This window comes from Chiloscyllium punctatum, chromosome 1 (assembly GCF_047496795.1).
Source record: "Chiloscyllium punctatum isolate Juve2018m chromosome 1, sChiPun1.3, whole genome shotgun sequence".
NCBI classification, from domain to species: Eukaryota; Metazoa; Chordata; class Chondrichthyes; order Orectolobiformes; family Hemiscylliidae; genus Chiloscyllium; species Chiloscyllium punctatum.
The window spans coordinates 114,713,806-114,731,851 of record NC_092739.1 but is presented as its reverse complement, the minus strand read 5'-3'; the positions used below and the strand labels follow the sequence as shown (position 1 = coordinate 114,731,851).

General features: G+C 40.1%; 1 protein-coding gene across 1 annotated transcript in view; it reads right to left on the bottom strand.

Annotated features, from left to right (window-relative positions):
• The window catches only part of LOC140478961 (uncharacterized), a 54,899-nt gene that overhangs the window by 10,316 nt on the left and 26,537 nt on the right, over positions 1-18,046 (bottom strand). The gene's annotated exons all lie outside the window — the stretch shown is intronic.

Genomic DNA, 18,046 nt, shown 5'->3' with positions numbered 1-18,046 from the left:
CTTCTGTTGAATAAAGGGAACTATGGAGCTATGAGGGAGGAGCTGGCCAAAGTTCAATGGTGCAATACCTTAGCAGGGATGACTGTGGAGGAACAATGGCAGATATTTCTGTGTATAATACAGAAGTTGCAGGATCAGTTCATTCCTAAAAAGAAGAAAGATCCCAGGAGGAGGCATGGGCAGTCGTGGCTGATGAGGGAAGTTAAGAAACATATAAACTTAAAAGAGAAAAAGTATAACATGGCAAAGATAAGTGGGAAAACTGAGGACTGGGAAGCTTTTAAAGAGCAACAGAGGATTACTAAGAAGGAAATACGCAGAGGAAAAATGAGGTACGAAGGTAAACTAGCCAATACTATAAAGGAGGATAGTAAAAGCTTTTTAGGTATGTGAAAGGGAAAAAAATGGTTAGGACTAAAATTGGGCCCTTGAAGACAGAAACAGGGGAATATATTATGGGGAACAAAGAAATGGCAGAATTAAATGGGTACTTCAGATCTGTGTTCACTGGGGAAGACACAAGGTATTTCCCTGAGGTAACAGTGGCTGAAGGACCTGAACTGAAGGGAATTTATATTTGCCAGGATTTGGTGTTGGAGAGACTGTTAGGTCTGAAGGCTGAAAAGTCCCCTGGGGCCTGATGGTCTACATCCCAGGGTACTGAAGGAGGTGGCTCGGGAAATCGTGGATGCGTTGGTGACTATTTTCCAGAGTTCGATAGATTCGGGGTCAGTTCCTGAGGATTGGAGGGTGGCTAATGTTATACCACTTTTTAAGAAAGGTGGGAGAGAGAAAGCAGGAAATTATAGACCAGTTAGTCTGACCTCAGTGGTGGGAAAGATGCTGGAGTCAATTATAAAGGATGAAATTACGGCATATCTGGATAGTAGTAACAGAATAGGACAGAGTCAGCATGGATTTATGAAGGGGAAATCATGCTTGACTAATCTTCTTGAATTTTTTGAGGATGTAACTCTGAAGATGGACGAGGGAGATCCAGTAGATGTAGTATACCTGGGCTTTCAGAAAGCTTTTGATAAAGTCCCACATAGGAGGTTAGTGAGCAAAATTAGGGCGCATGGAATTGGGGGCAAAGTACTAGATTGGATTGAAAATTGGTTGGCTGATAGGAAACAAAGGGTAGTGATAAACGGCTCCATTTCAGAATGGCAGGCAGTGACCAGTGGGGTACCGCAGGGATCCGTGCTGGGACCGCAGCTTTTTACAATATATGTTAATGATATAGAAGATGGTGTCAGCAATAACATTAGCAAATTTGCTGATGATACAAAGCTGGGTGGCAGGGTGAAATGTGATGAGGATGTTAGGAGATTACAGGGTGACCTGGACAAGTTAGGTGAGTGGGCAGATGCATGGCAGATACAGTTTATTGTGGATAAATGTATGGTTATCCACTTTGGTGGCAAGAACAGGAAGGCAGATTACTACCTCAATGGAATCAATTTAGGTAAAGGGGCAGTACAGAGAGATCTGGGTGTTCTTGTACACCAGTCAATGAAGGCAAGCATGCAGGTACAGCAGGTAGTGAAGAAGGCTAATAGCATGCTGGCCTTCATAACAAGAGGGATTGAGTATAGAAGCAAAGAGGTGCTTCTGCAGCTGTACAGGGCCCTGGTGAGACCACACCTGGAGTACTGTGTGCAGTTCTGGTCTCCAAATTTGAGGAAAGATATTCTGGCTATTGAGGCAGTGCAGCGTAGGTTCACGAGGTCAATTCCTGGAATGGCAGGATTACCTTACACGGAAAGACTGAAGCGACTGGGCTTGTATACCCTTGAGTTTAGAAGACTGATAGGGGATCTGATTGAGACATATAAGATTATGAAAGGATTGGACACTCTGGCAGTAGGAAACATGTTTCCGCTGATGGGTGAGTGCCGAACCAGAGGACACAGCTTAAAAATATGGGGTAGACCATTTAGGACAGAGATGAGGAGAAACTTCTTCACCCAGAGAGTGGTGGCTGTGTGGAATGCTCTGCCCAGTGTCTGGATTCATTTAAGAAAGAGTTGGATAGAGCTCTCAAAGATTGTGGAATCAAGGATTATGGAGATAAGGCAGGAAGAGGATACTGATTAGGAATGATCAGCCATGATCATATTGAATGGTGGTGCAGGCTCGAAGGGCTGAATGGCCTACTCCTGCACCTATTGTCTATTGTCTAATATTTTTACGCAATCATGTGGGTATAGCTTCAGTGAATTTGGTTACAGAATGATGACTGATGACACAGGGGGATTTGGACTGTAGCAAGACCATAATAAGTATCAAAAGCCATATTTTTAATGCTGAGTAATTGTTTTGGCAATTTATTTGTTTTTAATTAAGTAGATCTTGTACCTTGTCGTTGAGTTCCAAAGGTTTAAACTTGTTATAAAATCTGCAAACTTGGGAGATCTCCTGGTCCTGCATAGGGCATCCTTCATCATTACGTGTGACATACAAATACCATTGATTTATTTGCACTTTCAGCTTTTTTTGTTCCATGCCCAAAAATGCAGAAAGCAACCCAATTCTTTCTCTGCTTTACCTCCAGCAGATCATGATCTTGATTGGATCAGTTGATACAGAGAAGGTATGAACTTAACTATTTCCACCTGGATAATTGGAGAGATGTAATAAATATTCGGCACTTCAATGCTGGCATGTACCTCATTGCATGTCAACCCAGCATTCAGAAGCTTGAGCTCTGATGGGAGGACTTGGAGTCATTTAGCTACCATTAGATGCAATGTACCTTGCTGTTCATCAACCAGGTCTCAGAAGCTAGAACTCTAGCCTCTGCTTCCTAGGTTTCTGATATTATGGAAGGCACTCTACTTCCATCATATGTGAATATCTTTCTTGATATTGACCTATTATTACATCCTGTCTCCATTTGCCAGGACTGTTTGGCCAGGACTCAAACTGATAACCTTTTGCCACATATGCTCATAAATCAAAAGTACTATAAGTCTGTAATTAGTAATCTATATTAAATGGAGGAAGATTACAAAATGCTCCAGCATTTAAATTCAATTTTATTGCCTGTTTTTACAGCAACTATGATTATTCAATATTAGTGAACGGTTCAGAAATCTGGTCATTTCTTATACAAGTGTAAATGCTTTCATCTCAGTAATGAAAATAATGTTGAATTATTATTGACATGCAGCATTTATTATAACATGTACATGTGTGGCAACAATATCTCATGGTTCAGCAAAAGGGCCCTTCCATTTGTTCACAAGTTACCCTAATTTTATTTCTAGGAAATACTACAAATGCTTACTAATTAAAAAATATAATTTGTTGGGCATGGGACCTAGATATTAACAAAGAAATAAACTTTATTGACATATACTATTTCAGAAAAAAACTAATATTCATCCATTTAGCAAAATCTGTCAGTATTTTAAAATAACGCTGAAAATTCAATTTCTGCATCAAAGGGAAAGGGAAACAGCAAGTGCAACAGTTAACATTTTAAGTCTGACATGTCACATGTCTTCATTAACGAGCTTTACAATCAACCATTTCAAAAATAAATAAAGGTGATAAAGCCATGAGCAACACATCTACTCAGAATTAAAGGGTTCAGTATATTAAACATTGTAGGCTCTCTACTTTTGTTACTTTATTTTGTTAAGAGGTCTGCCACAAGGAGGCCTCAGCTGAGCATACTAAATTTATATCTTGTGATTTTGATTCTGCATGCCCAGTCCTTTGAAATAGTCACATACAGTATTCAACAGCCACATAAATGTAAAAAAAGTTAATAATTAAAAATAATGCATTGCAGAAACATTCAGAGGCACAATGTTACTGATTTAGAATAAGTAGAATAGTATGATCTATTAGCATCTTATTTATTTTTGCTTAATTCCTTTATTGCAATCAACACTTTATGAAGGTTTGGGATACATGAGAATACAGGTTCACCTGAGAGTTCATTTACTGCAGAAGTGTTGAATATTGTTTACTAAAGGAGCAGTTTTTGAGGATCAGGATTTCTGATTTATTCTGTTTTTTTTCACAATTTATTGACATATACTATTTCAGGTAAAACATAATATTTACTCATTTAGCAAAATCTATCAGGAAGAACTTATTTTAAAATAAAGCTGAAAATTCAATTTCTGCATCAAAGGGAAAGGGAAACAGCAAGTGCAACAGTTAACATTTCAAATCTGACATGTCACATGTTTTCATTAATGAGTTTTACAATTAACCATTTCAAAAATAAATAAAGGTGGTAGAGCCATGGGCAACATATCTACTCAGAATTAAAGGGTCAGTATATTAAAGGTTCTAATCAAATTCCAGAATGTTCTGAAGCTAAGTGCTTCCACAACCCCTTGGGAGGCCATTTTATTTCTAAACTTTTACATCCAGCTGCATGAAAAACAACTCTAATTAGATGTAATGTTGAACTTCAAAATGTTTCAGTTATTTCATTAGTTGATAAATTTATTACTGAATCTTTTTATTGTTATAATGAAGAACATATTGCTACCTACATTCTCCTACCACTAGAACACAACTGCAATCATGTAGGAAGAGCACTCTCAGGTATTGAAATATCCATGTTTATAAACACATGTGCCTTGTATAGCTTTCTGTCTTAGGTTAGCATTTTAACTGCAATATTTAATGTTCTTAAATGTTCTAATTTCAAAGGTTTATTCTGGTAACAATTTTAATGAAGTGATTGCTTTTTCTTCTGTACTAACATTAGGACACCAATTAGATCATAAGACAATAGGAGTAGAAGTAATCCATTCAGCCCATTGAATCTACTCCGCCATTAAATGAAATCATTTCTCAGCCTTTTGGCTAAGATCATGTGTAATCCTGATAATCCGTAACTCTACTTTCCTGCTTTTCCCCATAACCATTCATTCCCTTATGTACAGAATAACATTTTCTTATACACACTTCCAGGAAAGATACAGCATGGGGTTAGGGTCATAGCATTTTACAGTATGGAAAGAGGCCCTTCTCTCCATCATGTCCATTATGTTCATCAAACATCTATCTGTTCAAATCCCATTTTGCAGCACTTGGTCTGTAGCCTTGTTTCAAGTGTTCATCTAAATAATTCTTAAATGTCTTGAGGATTCCTGACTCTACTATATTTCCTGCACTGATAGTCCCCTGTTATTGACTGATCTATTGATTAAAAATGTAAAGTTTCCACATCTACCCTGTCAAGTCCCAAAAGAATCTTAAATGTTTCAATAGTCACTTCTCATTCTTCTATATTCCAATGAGTATAGGCCCAACCTACTCAACTCTCCTCATAAGACAGTCCTTCCATATCTAGTGAACATTCCAGACAAGTGAACATTCTCTGTTGCCAGTATATTAAAAATAGATAAATCCATCATAATCCCCCATGAGTTTAACCTAAGGGTGACTACATTCTGGCAAAGTAATTGAACCCATATGGTTGGTATCACTCTGTATCCCAAACCAGATGTCCAGTCAACTGAGCTGTTATCTTTTCTAGGTTAAGGAAACAAATCTCCTCTAGACTGTCTCTCATAAGCCTGAAACATCGATTTCGAAGCTACTTGGATGCTGCCTGAACTGCTGTGTTCTTCCAGCACCACTAATCCAGAATCCCATAAAACATACCTAGACAGATACAGCTTGGTCTGATCCAACTAGATGCTGCTGTTGGGTTCAAGCCTGGGGCCTCTGTCCACCACCTTCACATGAGTGGAACTTGGGACTTGTGTTTCACCCTCAGACTGGGGTCAATCCCTGGTAGCCGCTGCTGCAATTCCATACCATCTGTCTCACCTTTTCCACCCTCTCTTTCCTCCCATTGTTCCCTCTCCCTCTCTCAGTCCCTGACTCTCATTCTCACCATTCCTCTGTTTTGCCAATGACTGAGCTGTTATATAGAGACTAATTTTAATGAAAGATTTCACGGCACTGATTGACCAATGTGCTCCCTACTGTGAAAGACGAAGTTCCAACACTAAAGCATATTTTTATACTCAATTTTGTAGAGTGCTGGTGCTGCTGGAAATCAACTATTGCATGCCAGAAAACGATAACTCCTATCTAAACTTGGTAAATTTGCTAAATTCAGATGCCAGGAAGACCCGGTAAAAATAGCCAAAGGTTTTGGTTTTGTGCTAAAACCAGAATGGTGCAAATGCTGTAAATGTAAAATAAACAGAAAATCCTGGAAAAATTCAGCAGGTCTGGCAGCATCTGTGGAGGTAGAAATAATTAATATTTCAAATCCAGTATGACTTCTTCAGACCTGCTGAGATTCTCCAACATTCTGTGTTTGCATGGTTTTCTGGACCTTGGAATTGTCTCCCCAGTTGCATAGAACCTACAGAACTTACCATCCTAACACTCTCAGCATAAGAGTAGATTTTTAAAAATAGCATATAAAACAATGGAGCTGTCCTTCTCTATTGAAAAAAGTTTTCTAAAGGTTATATTCAGGCACCTGAGGTGTCAACTAGGGCAAGTTGATCTGCCAAGTTTGGACCAATATTAACAATTATTTAAGCTTCGATAATAAAAGAAGCATTCATTCTTCAAAATTTGTATTAAATCAGCAGGGAAGGTTTTATAAAACCTTTGTGTGAATGAATAGTTTTGCAGCATATATTTAACATGCAAAGATATGTAATCCTACTTGATAATATAGTTCTCACCAGGAATTGTCATTAAAATTGAGTGCCCTTGTTTAGCCTTTAAATCCCAAGCTGTTGCTCAACAACCCAAAACAATGACTCCTCCCTATATAATCCTAAACTAATCACCAGCCCCCGACTAGAAATTGCTTTGTTTTGATGACAACTGGATATCTTATCACTGCTTGGATGGATATAATGAGCAGAATTTAATGCCTCTCCACCCCCCACCCACCCCAACATTGCATTTAGAGGTGAAATGGATTTAATTAAGTACGAGGATACAGAACAGGATAGTTACAGACCCATGCCTCTCTCCAATTAAGTCCAGGGCAGGATAGCTCATGGACATCCTTCCCTACCAGACTCGTAACAGCCCACATAACAACCCCATCCCACCACTAGTTGTATTCATCCAGCACCGAGCTGCCACCTGGGAAGCCTGAAAAACAAACCTATCAGTCTTCATTCAACGCACCTTAACGAGGGAGCGGTCATCAGTTAGGGAGGTCCTACTGAACAGCAGGCCTAACTTCTCTTCAAATTTTTGCACTCCTCCAACTCCCCTCCCCTCCCCCACTTCAAACTGTTGATCCCCTTGCTGCCAACCTCATCCTGTCTTCACTCACCTTTGAACTGCATCTTTTGGAGATTCTAGGCATTTGATTTGTGCATTACCAGCTGCAACTACCATTTCCAATGGTGTTGACAGGTAGTGGAGAGCTGCCAGTTAGTCAGCACCTGTTAGGAAAAGGGGTGGGGGGGGGGGGGGTGAACAGAATTTCTGCCTCCAGGATCCTCAATCCTGAGGAAAGCCTGGACTGGTCAATTAGTATTTCCATGGGCATTTGATTGTACTGGGCCTTCCTTAACAGAGACAACCTGGCACTCCTGGTGGCTCTCCAGTTGGTGTGTGAGACCCTTTTCATCAGATATTAAATTCACCAAACGTTACACCATAGGTTTTATAGCAGTTAGGCCTATTCAACTCCAGCCTACCAAATTGCCTTGATCCTTTGCAATTTGCCTACCAGCACAATGGGTCCATAGCAGAAGCCATCTCCCTAGCTGTACACCAATCCTGGAACATTTGAATAACAAGGGTACCTACGTTGGGCTCCTACATATTGCTATACTTCCACTTTCAACACCATAATTCCAAACATACTCACCTCTAAACTCCAAAATCTAGGTCTCAGCTGCCCCCTCTATAACTGGATCCTCAATTTCCGGATCCATAGACAGTAAGAATAGGTGACAACTCTCCATCATAATCCTCAACACAGGTACCCTGCAAGGCTGTATACTCAAACCTTATACACTTATGACTGTGGCCAAATTCCGTCCCAACTCCATTTACAAGTTTGCTGATGACATCACTGTTGTACAGTCAACAAGATTCTGAAGGGTGAGGGTGAGCAGCCAGATGTCATGGTGCATATTGGCACCAATGACATAGCCAGCAAAAAGGATGAGGATCTAAAAAGTGATTTCAGAGAGTTAGATTGGAAGCTAAAAAGCAGGACGAGCAGAGTAGTAATCTCAGGATTACAACTGATGCCATGTGCTCGTGAGGCAAGGAACAGGGAGTGAGTGCAGTTAAACATATGGCTACAAGACTGGTGCAGGATGGATGGCTCCAGATATGTAGATCATTGGGGTATCTTCTGGGGAAGGTGGGACCTGTACTTGAAGGACAAGTTGCATTTAAACTGGAGGGGCACCAATTCCTGGGCGGGAGATTTGCTAAAGCACTTCAAGAGGGTTTAAACTAGTTTGGCAGGGGGATGGGCATCAGAGCTGGGCACCAGAGCTACACACCAGAGCAGTATAGAAACTGCTCACCCCAAGACCGCAAGAAATTACAGAGACATGAACATAGCCCAGTCCATCATGAAAACCAGCCTTCCATCCATTGATTCCATCTATACTTTCCGTTGCATGGGAAAAGCAACCAACATAATAAAAGACCCTTCCGAACCCGTGGATATACACTCTTCCATTCTTTTCCATCAGGCAGAAGATATGGAAGTTTAAATACAAAGTTGTCAGACTTTTGAATGGACCTCTCAAATGTTAATTCTGATCTCTCTCTCTGCATCTTCTCTGTGGTTGTAACTGTATTCTGCACTCTGTTCTACTACCCTGATGCACTTTGTATGATGCAATCTGCTTATATAACCTGCAAAACAACACATTTCACTGTTTCTTGGTACTTGTGACAACAATAAATCAATCAGTCAATAAACTGAACTTTCTCCTCTTCCAAGGGGAAAAAATACTACTTTTACTGTAGGTTTTTAGGTTCTTACTCAAACAACATAAGATACATGTTTCAGACTTTCTTCAGAAATATGAGATACAAACTATTTTAACTAGTACTGGTGCATTTTCTAGGACACTGTTCACAAGCAGTCAAGAGTTTAGTTTTAATCTGGAATCACATTTATTCCTTTAAAGTTATCCCCTGTGGGGAAATAATCTACATCAGCAAATCCAGGTCATTGTAGTTGCTATTATATTCCTGAGGTGTTTGAAGTAGCTGCAAATTTCTGGCTCAGAACCATTGCAATATACCATTTCCTGATTGCGCTTTCCCTGACTATGCAGCAAGTAGTAATGAGCCAGCACTCACTGTCCATGAGGGTGCTGGAAGCAGAGACAATCAATAATTTTAATGGAAGTTCAGTAGGCACATAAAGAAAATAAATTTGTATGGTCACAGTGATAGGCTATGAATGTATAAAAAGAGAATAGGGCTGACTGGCTCCAGCAAAAAATGATATTGTCATGGGCTAAATGACCTCCTGATGCACTATAAATTCTCTAGACATCTTTCTATATTTTACAATGCATTATCATCTGTTATCAACTGTTCCAAATTGTATTTTTTGGATAATGATGGACCAGCCAGGAGTTCTTTTTTATAAAAGATCTAGTTATGGCATGTGACGTTCTGGTATAAAGGTACTTGCTTCATGTTAAGTATATCTCCCTATATCATGGAATCAGTAAAGTGGTCTTCAGTTATGTGTATGTGATGTATAGCAGCATCAGTAAGTACAGGAGCTGGATTATGTGTGTGGACTAATTGTGTGCATGATATTTTAGCCATATAAATAGTTAGCATTGTTAATACACTTCAAGACATCTGTCTCAACCAGAACCTGGTTCTTTGTTGCATATGTTGTGTAGACCAACATGTAGAAAATCACAAATTGCAGGTGGCTATTTTATATATATATATATATATATATATATATAGGAAATTACATTATATATATGATATATAGGAAAGGCAGGGAGAGTGTGGAGGAGTACAGTAATACAGGGGAAAAAATGGCAAGTCCAATGACACTTGGTCCTTCTGAATTCAACTGCACAGCTTCATAATATTTTTATTCCATTTCCCAAATGGCAGCCACATTGAAGGATTTGATAGCTGCTGTGTGAGTAAGACTTGTGGCAGGAGATGACAGCCACAAATCCATAGGAACTGACCCAGCAACTAGGAGGGAGGAAAACAAGGAACAAGAGTGAGGCTGATTAGGAATCAAAATTATTTTATACAGGGAGAGAAAGGCAAAGCTGAGGTATTAAATTAATACCCAGGGGTAGAATTGGGACCCTTGATCTTCCTGATTTAGGCCTGGTGTTTCAAAATTTGTGGATGATATAAAATTTAAAAGCTTTGTGAACATTGAGAAGGATAATATAAAATTTCAAAGGAACATAGGAAAGTTGGTGGAATGGGCAGATGCGTAACAGATGATGTTCAATGCAGAAGTGTGAAGTAACATGGGAGACAATATAAAAGAAAGGGTATAATTCTAAAGGGTATGCAAGAGCAGAGGAACTTGGATGTAAATGTGTATAAGTCATTGTAGATGCCAGTACGTATTAGAGTGCAATTATTAAAGCATAAAGTCCCCTAGATTTTATTAATATGGATGTGGAATACCAGAACAAGGAGGTTATTATTAAACCTATGTAAAGTATTATGTCCAGCTCTTTAGGAAAAAATATGAAAGTATAAGAGGGAGTCCAGAAATGATTCACAAAAATAATTCCAGGGATATTGATCAGTTGGAAAAGTTGAGACTATTTTCTTTACAGAAAAGAAAATTAAGAGGCAATTTGACAGAGGTGTTTGAAATCATGAACATTTGGAAAGAGTAGGAAGTCTAGAAAACATCTACTGGTGGAAAAATCTGAGAGGCACAGATTTAAGGTAATTGGAAAAAGGAATGAATGAAACCATGAGGAGAATTTTTTTTCAAGTAACAAGGGATTAAGATCTAAGATACATTGCCTGACAATGTGGTAGAGACAGGGCCAATCAAGGTATTCAAGAGAAGTGGATTATTATCTGAGAAGGAAAATTTGCAGGGTTATGAAGAGAAGGTTGGGTTGGGATGGGTTTGTCTGGCCCTAAGTGAATTACTCATTTGAAGACCTGACACAGACATGACAGGTTGAATTATCTTCCTCTATTCTGTAACAATACTGCGATTCTGTGTGACACAATAACAACAATAATAATAGGGCTATTATACCCATGCGTGATCTAATGACTACAGGAAACAGAATCAATGTGGAAGGCATGTGTGACTATGAAATGTTATAGATATATCTCCAAACCAGTATATTCCCAAAATAATGGAATCTGATCTGTTTGGAGAATATATTGGGAATTTATTAGTACATACCCTACAAGTTTCTATTATTTCCATTCACTGTAACCTAGTTTGGTTGATAAGGCTAATCAAGTACAACTTGTGCACCTCCACAATATTGCAGGTCTTGTCAGGATATGTAGCAAATTTCTGAAGAGAAATAAAAAATAAATCGGCATTTAGATTTCACCTTTTACCACATTAAGATTTTTACAGCCGATTAATTATTATTGAAATGCATTCATGTTGTAGAAGCCAATTTGATCACTGCAAGATTCCAAAATAATGGGAAAATAACCAGACAATCTGATTTCATGTAACAGAGATATATCTGTTTTTCTTTCCACAGCTTTTTAGTTCATAAGACAGGATTGTAATAATTATGTATTTTGTACTGAGTTTATAAGAATGATACATGTTTGTATCGATATCAATTGACAAAGTGAAGTAATCATGAGAAATTGCTAAGCTTTACACCTGCTTATGGTTAGAAGTTTGATAGAATGGAATTTCAGAAGTTGCATGTGTTCACTGAGGAAGGTGTGTGTGCTCATGTACAGGAGAGAGCTGTTCACATGAGCAAACCTGTGACAAGAACTGCGTGCTTGACAAGTGAAATATTAGGGTTTTTCTAACTGGAAGCTTAAGGGGAGTTTGCAGGAGAAGCATCAGAGTAAGAGGAGATCCTTTGAACAGGGCAGGTCTGATTGGAGAAGCAGCAGAAGGAACATTACAAAATAGGTCAGGAAGAGAGCTGAAACTCACACAAGATAGAAACATAAAAATTTCACAAAACTGCAATCTATAAGAGAAGAGTGTGTTCTCTGTCCAGTTTTGATATGGGACGTATAAAGGTTGCCAGTCTGCCTAAATCTTTCTTTAGATGTATAAACTTGTCCTCCCATTGTCTTAATAAAGCTACTTCATAACTGAAGTTTTATTGTCAATCAGATCCTGTGCTATATAACCCATACAGGGCAGACAAGATCTTGTTTTAATGTCTTACCTGAAAAACTGCACCTCTGAAATGTCTTGGTTATCTGCACTGAGGCTTGAACTCACAACCATTTGTATCTGAGTTCACATCATAAAGGATTTGTTGTTTTTCATAGCCCTTCTGTATTTACACTGTGATTGAGGATAGTTAAATTAATTAAAGTTATTAGAGAAGGCAAGGACTAAATTAGTCTGCTGGAAGTCTGTTGTTTCTTTAACATAAAACATGCACTCTGGCAGTGCATTTCTAACTAAGTCAGTTGTTTATTCTGGATAATAAGAAAATAATTAGTGTTTCCCCTAAATATTACAAATTTTAAGGTGATTTATGTTCCAATGTTTTAACTCCCATTTTAAAATAATCAAAACAGCATGCCTAACAAGTTGATTAAATTATACTCAATGGCATGGTGATTTAAAACCACATTTTGCCTCAGAGCAAAATCTTCATTTCAGCAGGACTGGCAAAGCACTCTCCATAACTCCACAATCCCACACTCTCACTAGAGAGAGATGACTGGGAGTGAGTTAAACTGAGGTATGGAGTTAAAGGCAAAGGGTGGTTCAAAAGGCAAGATCTTCATGGTGACCTTAGCCCAGTAAATGAATTGAACACACACTATTGGTGTCACTCTGCATTGCAAACCAGCTGTCTGCCAACTGAGTGAATCAACCCCCTTTTCCACAACACAGGAAGGAGCAAACAAAATAGCAGAGTAAATCATACACTTTATCCTATGTTGTATAAAGTGACCATATATAAAGTTGGCAGAGTCCAACCAGAAATAATTCCTTTCTCTCTCATTTGGGTCTGATGCAAGGAGAGTGGGAAATAATCATTTTAAATGAAACCATAGAGAAAGGTACTATTTAGCATTAATTCCTTGAAACTCTTCTCAGACTGAGTGATCAGCACTTGGAATAGACTTTCAAAATGATAATGAAGGTTACAAACTTGGATGCAATGATCTCGGTTTATTTGACTGGTTCAATGAGTTGTTATGGGTTAATGGCCCACCTCAATTACATTAACCTGATAAAGTTTTTTTGGTTTAGGTTTTATTCTTGGCAAATGTATCATCACCCTCTGAAAGACACTAATCGTACATTGGGCTTAAATGAAGAAGGGTCTTCTGATGTATCAAGCAAGTGGTCATTCTTCACCTGAGTCTTTGAGGTGAGCATCAGCAATTTTCAGAAAGTTTTACAACCAAGCACAGTCTATTCCTTAGCTGATATCTGTCAACACATTTCTAGCAAGGATTACTAGATAATAATCAGCAGCTAGAATGTCTGACAACTTTCTCCTCTCTAACCCAGGGATTGTACAAAACATGGTTGCAAACTGACTCATATCAACTAACTGGACTTTGAATGTTTGTGGCCCATGTGGCTCAGATACTCATTTTGTAAATGCATTGAGCAATTTGTTGTGGTGATAAGGGGAGGGGATTGTACTTTATTTTAAAGTATGACTTAAACTTCATAGTTTCACTAAAAAAGAGGTCAATTTTCACCACTGCCCAACACCAGACAGGAATAGGACATTATTCAGAACAAAAAGCAATGCTACAATTATTGCTTCATTCCTAACAACAATCTAGACCTCTGTAATTTTGGTGCAGACTGGAAGCTGATGGGAGCTTTCTTAGACCAGACAAAGTGTAAACCTATGTCATCAATATTACCCTGATGCAATTTTGAGGCATCAGTGGACAGAACATGTGCACTCCACCCACTGGTACTCTATGCTGAGTAGCCCTGACTAACTAACTAAATAGGATTGTTGCAGGTTGCTCAAAATAAAATGTTTATAAAAGATTTCCAGGATCTCTAATGTTAAATCTGAAAACATGATGGGACCTGGTTCCATTAATTCAATTTATGTACTTGACGTTCTGAAATTAACAGGGTTATGGACAAAAAGTGGGGGCGTTGACTTAGACTGATGACTCTTTCAAACAGCTATTTAGACATAATGGGTTAAGTAGACTTGTCCCCTCCTATAAGCATCTCTGATTCTATGAAATGATTTATGTGAGGCTCCTTCAAGCTACCCAAAAATCAACTCTCATATTTCCCATTCCTCCAAGATTACAATTACCCCTTAGTCTAAAATACTTGCATATGCTGCACTCTGGAGTGAATTGTTAAAATTCCAATGCCTTCCATTTAGCATATGTGGAGGTGCTGGTGTTGGGCAAAGTTGAAAATCACACACCAGGTTGCAATCTAACAGGCCTATTTGAAAATACAAGCTTTCAGAGCACTGCTCCCTGTCAGGTAGCTAGTGAGGCAGGATACATAGGACATAGAATTTATAAATAAAAGATCAAAGTGTCATATAACTAATGCAATGTATTAGACAAACCTGGATGGCAATTAAGTTTTTAATCACTTAGAATGAGGATGTAGATTTTGATTAATTAATATGTCAGTCTTTCAAGTCACTGTCCTGAGATAACTTAAGCTTTTATCAGTATATAAAAAAAAGTTACATCTCAGTTCAGACAATGCATTTAAGGTCTGCGTCTGAACCTGGAGTAAGACTGGTCTAAAGTAGAAATTTATAAAACATCAAATTGACTTACTGCCTACAGATTGTGTGTTTTTTGAACAAAATAGAATATATCTGCAAATACAAATCTGCAAATGCAAATTCACCCCATAGACTTACGTGTGTGTGTGTGTGGGAGAGTGAAGAGAGTGTGTATGTGGGGTGAGAGAGTGAGAGAGTGTGTGTGTGTGTCTTTGGTGGGGTGGAGGGGGGGGAGGTGAGAGAGAGTGTGTGTGAGGAACAGAGAGAGAGAGTTTGTGTGTATGTGTGAGGGAGAGAGAATGACAGAGTGTGCGTGTGTGTGTTTATCAACACAGAGTCACCGAGCAGAGGCTGATAGCCAAGTTCATCACCCATGAGGACAACTGGGATCTTGGGTTCATGTCACACTACCCTACCACACTATAAACTCTCACACACAAACTCACACAAGCACACATACACACATGCATACACACTCTCATACAAACACTGACACACGCACACAAACCTTCTCTCTCACACACACACACACACACACACACACACACACACACATACACACACACACACCCGAGCACACCCACTCACAGGCACATACTCCATCACACACACACCCTCTCTCTCTCTCTCTCTCTCTCTCTCTCACACACACACTCTCTCTCACACTCTTTCTCTCTCTCTCTCACACGCACACACATTGTCTCACTCTCTCTCACACTCTTTCTCTCTCTCATACACACACACACACACACACACACACACACACTGTCTCACTCTCTCTCCCACACACAGATACTCTTTTCTCCAATACACGCTGAGGAAGGTGCTTGGTGTGCTTTCCCTTATTGGTGTGAGCATTGAGTGTAGGAGTTGAGAGATCATGTTGTGGCTGTATAGGACATTGGTTAGGGCACTTTTTGAATATTGTGTGCAGTTCTGGTCTCCCTCCTATAGGAAGAATGTTGTGAAACTTGAAAGGGTTCAGAAAAGATTTACAAGGATATTGCCAGGGTTAGAGGGTTTGAGCTGTAGGGAGAGGCAGAATAGGTTGGGGCTCTTTTCCCTGGACCATCAGAGGCTGAGGAGTGACCTGAGATTTATAAGATCATGAGGGGCATGGATAGGGTAAATAGACAAGGTATTTTCTCTAGGGTGGATGAGTCCAGAACTAGAGGGCACGAGTTTAGGGTGAGAGGAGAAAGACATAAAAGAGATCTTTTCATGCAGAGTGGTGCATGTATGGAATGACATGCCAGAGGAAGTGGTGGAGTCTGGTACAATTACAATATTTAAAAGGCACCTGAATGGGTATATAAATAGGAAGGGTTTATGGGCCAAGTGCTGGCAAATAGGTCTACATTAATTAAGGATATCTGGTCAGCATGGACGAGTTGGACTGAAGGGTCTGTTTCTGTGCTGTACATCTCCATGACTCTAAGTCTATGGGGTGAATTTGCATTTGCAGATTTGTATTTGCAGACAACACAGCAGTTCCTTCAGATTGAAGGTTGTTTAAAAAGGGATTGAAGAAAAAAAAAAAAAGAATTATAGACCAATTAGACAAATGTCAGTAATGGGGAAACTGTTAATGTATTATGAAAATCCCAACAACAGAACATGTGAAAAGCATTAACAGGACTGGACATGGTTTATGAAAGCTAAATCGTGTTTAACAAAATGACTGGAGATTTTTTGAGGATGCAACTAGTCAAATAAATATGGGAGAACCAAAGATGTAGTGTATTTAGATTTTCAGAAGGCTTTTGATAAGGTTACTCATAAGAGGTCAGAGAACAAACCTAAAACACATGGGTTGGGGATAATATATTAGCATGAATCAAGAATTACATGACAGACAGGAAACAGAGAATAGGAATAAATTGGTCATTTTCCCACATGGCAGGCAGTGATTAACATTGTACCATGAGGATCAGTGCTGAAAAATGTGTTGCTGGTAAAGCACAGCAGGTCAGGCAGCATCCAAAGAGCAGGAGAATCAACGTTTTGGGCATAAGCGCTTCTTCAGAAATGAGGAAGGTGTGCCAAGCAGGCTAAGATAAAAGGTAGGGAGGAGGGATTTGGGGGAGGGGCGTTAGGAATGCGATAGGTAGAAGGAGGTTAAGGTGAGGGTGATAGGCTGGAGAGGGGGTGGGGCGGAGACGTCAGGAAGAAGATTGCAGGTCAAGAAGGCGGTGCTGAGTCAGAGGGTTGGGACTGAGATAAGGTGGGGGGAGGAGAAATGACGAAGCTGGAGAAATCTACATCATCCCTTGTGGTTGGAGGGTTCCTAGATGGAAGACGAGGCGCTCTTCCTCCAGGTGTCGTGTTGCCATGGTCTGGCGATGGAGGAGGCCAAGGACCTGCATGTCCTTGGCAGAGTGGGAGGGGGAGTTAAAGTGTTCAGCCACGGGGCAGTTGGGTTGGTTGGTGCGAGTGTCCCAGAGGTGTTTTCTGAAACATTCCGCAAATAGGCGGCCTGTCTCCCCAATGTAGAGGAGGCCACATTGGGTGCAGCGGATGCAGTAAATGATTTGTGTGGAGGTGCAGGTGAATTTGTGACGGATATGGAAGGATCCCTTGGGGCCTTGGAGGGAAGTGAGGGGGGAGGTGTGGACGCAAGTTTTGCTTTTCTTGCGGTTGCAGAGGAAGGTGCCGGGAGTGGAGGTTGGGTTGATGGGGGGTGTGGACCTGACGAGGGAGTCACGGAGGGAGTGGTCTTTCCGGAACGCTGATAGCGGAGGGGTGGGAAATACATCCCTGGTGGTGGGGTCTGTTTGGAGGTGGCGGAAATGACGAAGGATGATACGATGTATCTGGAGGTTGGTGGGGTGGTGTGTGAGGACCAGTGGGGTTCTGTCCTGGTGGCGATTGGAGGGGCGGGGTTCAAGGGCAGAGGAGCGGGAAGTGGAGGAGATGCGGTGGAGAGCATCGTCGACCCCGTCTGGGGGGGAAATTGCGGTCTTTGAAGAAGGTGGCCATCTGGGTTGTTCGGTATTGGAATTGGTCCTCCTGGGAGCAGATGCGGCGGAGGCGAAGGAATTAGGAATATGTGATGGCATTTTTACAGGGGGCAGGGTGGGAGGAGGTGTAATCTAGGTAACTGTGGGAGTCGGTTGGTTTATAATAAATGTCTGTGTTGAGTCAGTCGCCTGAGATGGAAATGGAAAGGT